This window comes from Helianthus annuus, chromosome 5, assembly GCF_002127325.2.
Source record: "Helianthus annuus cultivar XRQ/B chromosome 5, HanXRQr2.0-SUNRISE, whole genome shotgun sequence".
In the NCBI taxonomy this organism is placed as follows: Eukaryota; Viridiplantae; Streptophyta; class Magnoliopsida; order Asterales; family Asteraceae; genus Helianthus; species Helianthus annuus.
Genome location: NC_035437.2, coordinates 40,910,846 through 40,916,512, shown reverse-complemented (window position 1 = coordinate 40,916,512; position 5,667 = coordinate 40,910,846). Strand labels below are relative to the sequence as shown.

Genomic DNA, 5,667 nt, shown 5'->3' with positions numbered 1-5,667 from the left:
CAGTGAACAAGCATTCAAAATCATCATCTCTGACCTCCAAACACCCACCTCCACTACTGAAAACCCTCCACATGTCACACCCCAACCGATGGCGGAAACATCGGGATGAGACGAACAAAATGCTCAAAACAAAACAACATAACACTAAATGTGACAATATGAATTAAATTATTTTATTAAAACTAAAGAATAATACACTGTTTCAAATAGTAAACATAGATTCAAACATTGTTTAATTGCTAAAATGGGTATCTAAAGCCATCCTAGCTTGTTTCTTGAGTCTTGTACTAATCAACCTGCAACATGTATTAAAATAACATCAACAAAAATGTTGGCGAGTATACAAGTTTGATACGTAGCATAGTAGAATAAAATAGTTTAAGTACTCATATCCAACATGAACAACATAATACAAGTTACTAATATGCTGAAACAGTGTCACTATATGTCAACCCAAATTTTCAACGCAAACACCCCAAGACTCACTCAAGGGCGGTGCGTAAATAAGTATAAGAAGTCTAACAAGTCTCACAAGTTTCCAACGCAAACACCCCAAGACTCACTCAAGGGCGGTGCGTAAATAAGTATAAGAAGTTTCACAAGTCTCACAAGTTTCCAACGCAAACACCCCAAGACTCACTCAAGGGCGGTGCGTAAATAAGTATAAGAAGTCTAACAAGTCTCACAAGTTTAACAAGTTTAACAAGTCTAACAAGTTTAATAAGTTTAACAAGGTTAATGAGCATATAGACACGAAAAGTTTACCTAGCATACAAGATTAACAAGCATCAAATTGTGTCATGTTTAAAATGGATAGAGTGCGCATATAACAAGTTTCAAGTGTTGTGTAATTTGAATATGGAATACAGGTTGCACCCAAAGTGTTTAAAACGAAAATGGGCTCGAGTATACTCACATTGATTGCGTTGCGCTTCTTGTAAGGACGTACGAGTAAAAATTGGAACAATCCAAGACAACGAACAAGAGCGATTATCCTAGAATATTAAAATGTCACGTAACGATCCCGTTAATATTTGTAGGTTAAATATGATTTCTAATGTTTAAGGTTTACTCAATTAGAATTTATAACTCATCCGTACTAACATGTAATGTTATAAAAGAATTAGAAATTAATTTTATTAATATTTTAGGTTATAAAAAAAAGGTTAATATAAGTCATTAATTATTTGATTTTATTATTAAACCTAAAGATTATATTAAAAGAAATAAAGGAAAAAAAATCTGTTTCTTATATTAATAATCTTAAACAGTGACTAAGACTCATCATACTTTGGTTTTTTTTTTTTTTAAATAATAGCAGCGATAAACACGGGGCCGGGAATCGATCCGGTGACCTCCGTCTTATTACAAAGTCTCTTGACTACTCCACCACTTGACCAGTTTGAGGCTTAAATCAGTTTTTAATCTATATGCACAAGTTTATCAGCTCATCTTCTTTGTAAGAAGACAAACCAACCCAAAAAGGCCACTGTTATGTTCTTGTTTGCTGAATATATATATAGTTCATTAAATTTCTTTAGACGAGAAAACAATGAAATGGATTTAAACAACTGAAAGCGAAACGCAAACGAAATAAGAAAAGAAAAGTTATATACCGAAACGGTTCGCGAGTTCCCCGGATTGTTTCTCCGATCTCCGGCCGCGACTGATTCTCCGGTGAGCTTTGGCGACGTACCTGTGTCCCCGACAAGGTCTCGGCGAACTTCAAGCGGGATGTTTCTTGTATAAACAGAGGGTGGTGTCGAGAGTGCCGAGTTATCAAAGAGGTAAGAGATGATGGATGATGAAAGGTTTGGTTCCGGCGAACTATGGTTGCTCCGGCAGAAGCTTCGAACTCCCGGCGATGTGGTTATCGAACAGAATGTGTGGAGGTGCAGGGTGTCGGGTTGTTGAATGAGGGTGTCGGGGAGGTGAGGTGATCGAGTGAAGGGTTATACGGTGATGAGGGTTCTAAACGATAACTAGAGGTTTATATAAATCAACCGACAAAACAGTTTTGGAAGGTCTTTAAATTTCCGAAAAGGTTTACGGGTGCGTGCACGGAATATACACCAAGAACACGTCCATGTTCATGACTGTGTGTAAAGTCGGAAACGCGGAATATATCACAATCAATCCCGGTTGATCAGGACAAGGAAACTTCAATCATCGAAAAGAAAAAGGAAACACGGATCAATAACAATCATCGAAAAAAAATAATCAATGAGAAAAAGAATTTTGGCGGCATTTTCTTGTTTCAAAAGTCACCCTTCTTTCTGCTTTTGTATCGCCGTTCCTTTTTAAGGAATGGATTTGTCCTATATCTACACAAACAACCCCAAAGATTTACAAGAACAACACTTTTCATCCTTTTTATTTCATAACATAGTCCTTTTAATTTAGTTATATTAACTTAATTTACTAACTTGGTTAGTTAGTTTTACTTTGCTTAACTCTCACTATAACTTAACAAGCTAACTAGGTTAGTTTAAGAAAATTTTATATTAGCTATATAATTCCAATAAATGAATAATGGTATTTTATTAGATTAAAGAATAAAATCTTTCAATGATTAAAACTTCAAGCGTTAAGGGTTAGGATCCAAATTTGAAGCGGGTCGGGTTTTGGATATCCATTTTTGACGGATGTTACACCACACAACCACCGCCGCACATCTACCAAATTAAACCAAAGCAAAACAACACGAATTCACATCAAGCTGAACATATCTAGGTCCAAATCAAACCAAAAACAACTCAACAATCAACAACATTGAACCTATTTGATTGATTTGAGTGGCAGCGATGTTAGGGTTTCTGAGTGGCGGCGGTTGGTTCCGGTTAGCTCCGATCAGGGTCACAACTTTCTAGGGTCAGGGGGCTCGACCCCCTGAAATTTTCGCTCAGTAGTTTCTGGTATGTAGTTTTCGTATAGAATTTTTGAGGTATATACGTTTTCGACACCCCGGTTTTATAATTTTTAGGTATATACGTTTTCGACCCCCTGGTCGAAAATCTCAAGCTTCGCCACTGGCTCCGATATCAGTAGAAACCCGACTAGGCAATTAGTAACGTGGTGGTGATGGTGGAGGTATAGGTGTAGTGGTGGTTGTGTGGTGTTGATGGTGGAGGTGTGGTGGTTGAGGGATGAAGGTGGTTTAAAGAGAGAGAAAGAAATATGAGAGAGATGCAAATTTTGTGTTTGAGAGAGAGAGAGAGAGAGAGAGAGAGAGAGAGAGAGAGAGAGAGAGAGAGAGAGAGAGAGAGAGAGAGAGAGAGAGAGAGAGAGAGAGAGAGAGAGAAATTTAATAACAAATTAGTTTTTTAACTATAGGGGTATTTTGGCCATTTAACAAATTTTAACAAAAAATTCTGACGATGTTAAAAAAGTGAACTTAAAGGGTTACTAAAAAGTTGTTAAAGACTCAGAACTTTAAACTTTTTTTTTTTTTTTGCAGTCAGAGACTCATAAAGTAATTTACTTTTTTAAATTGTTGAGTAAACTGTCAAAATGGTTTCTGAGATTTGTTTACTTTTCCCACTTTAGTACAAACTCAAACCTTTTGAATGTGGATCCATGTGATTTCAATTTTGTTGTCATTTTCATCTGAAAACAAAATCTGTTTAGATTTTTCACTTAACTTTCAACTTTTTTGTCCTTTTCTCCCTTTTAATAAATGGCAAAATGGTTAGATTTTTTTTAATTTATTATAATAAACGTTAAAAGACCATTTTGCTCTTCATTAAAAGGGGACGAAAAAGACAGAAAAGCTGTATGTTAACTGAAAAACTGACCATATTTTATTTTGGATGAAAATGATAAAAAAAATTGAAACCACATTGAACCAGATTCAAAATGTTTAAGTTTTGAACTAAAGTGACAAAAGTGACCAAATCTCATGGACCATTTTTACAGTTTACTCTAAATTGTTTGTTTCAATATCAAAATTATCCAACCGGCACGTTCAAAGTAAAACGAGAAGAAGCACATATGTTTTATCTATATTGACAATTGGATTAGTGATTAAAAAAAGACAAATGATAGGGTGATTGTAACTTCGGGTTTGGATCCAAATATGGAGTCACAAGATGAATTCTAATATTCTATATCCTATGTGATGTAGCCTTAGAAATGTAGGTGCGGTAAAGTAAATATGGAGAATTTTCATATTTTTTATATGAAAAATAGACGTGTACATACATACTAGGATCCAACGCATGTACACATAAATGTTAGGGTGATATTAATTGCTTACATTTAATTACACGTGGTTTTGGATTACCGTTGCGATGAATCATTAAATTAGGCATACCATTGTGATATCCTATGACCAAACCCCATATGAATGTAGATGTTATGCTTTGGACTCATTATTGTGATATTATATATTATATATTATAAATTTGTATCACAAATGGGTAATAGGTGGTTGTACTACATGCTTAAAATGTGTTATGTGCATATGTGAAGTCTACCTTTTGGGATACTGGTTGTATTTTTCTGCCCTGCACGTTTGCATTATATATTTAATTTAATTTAAATATAATAATATGAATAAACAAGATAGTTTATGCACTAGGGTTGTTTTTTATGCTTCATTATTTGTACATTGAAAACCTCTTGTATTATTGTATACCATGGGTTTGGTTACTTTGAGTGGTTTCCATCTGTCAATTTTTGTGAGTGTATAGGTTATACTTCATCATCACTTTCCTTCTACGTGTCTTCTTTTCAAAGCATACCAGTGTCATACCTTTCCCAAATTTTTGATATAAAAGGTCCTCTATCCTTTTGTTCTATATACGCAACCAGAAAAATAGAGAGAAATGACTACAACCATCCGCGGTGGCTGGTTGAACACCGTTACGGCGTAGGACCTGTTGGTCCGGTTACAGGCTTGAACGACTCTATATAAGGTTCTAAATATGACTAAGATGACGACAATGGTTGTCTGGTGGTGGTGTGTAGGCAGTCGCAGTGGTGGTGTTGGGTTCTGAATACAACCCTCCGCGGTGGTGGCCGATCACCGCTACAGCGGCAGACATTGGTTTGATGACAGGCTTGAACGCCTCTATAGGTTCTGAATATGGAAAAATCACCGCTACGACGGCGGCATTTGTTGTGTGGTGGTGATGGGGTGTTGTTTATTTTTTGATTTTCACATGGGTTTGTCTGAATTGTGAAGAAATTTGTCGAAAATTATGTTTTAGATATTCAAATCTTGAAAGGGAAGTGTTGATACAAAACTGTATATTGATTTGATTCACATGGTGTTGTGGGTAACAAAGAATTAAAGGTTGCAAACTGTTTTGCTCACCTGAAGACCTGAAATTGGAGAGTATGTCTTTATTTTGGGTCTATGAGCATGTGGGCATGGCCGCGTGGGTTTGGTTTTTATTTGAAACTTACTAGAGAGCTAAATTCCTCTGGACACTGGTCGATCTTAGAATTTTTATGAAAACTTGCTTTTGGTCCTTGGTTTCTTAACGTTTGGTCCTTGGTTTTAAGTGTTCATGATGTCAAGTACCACATTAAAGTATTCCATATGTCATAATAATAACATAGTTTAAAATGGTAAATCGCTAACTTCTCAATCAAAATTAAAAACATTTCCATTCTTTTTTAACATAGGGAGCGGTAATAATAGCAGTACAGTAGAAGTGTGCT

At 35.6% G+C, this 5,667-nt stretch overlaps 1 long non-coding RNA gene across 1 annotated transcript; it reads right to left on the bottom strand.

The window, feature by feature from the left end:
• Positions 1–245: 245 nt before the first annotated feature.
• On the bottom strand, positions 246–2,239 carry LOC110921983. The gene is made up of 3 exons (XR_002582751.2): positions 1,617–2,239; positions 917–995; positions 246–296 (listed from the first exon to the last, which is right to left on the bottom strand). It is a non-coding gene; the product is annotated as an uncharacterized LOC110921983 (long non-coding RNA).
• Positions 2,240–5,667: the final 3,428 nt, after the last annotated feature.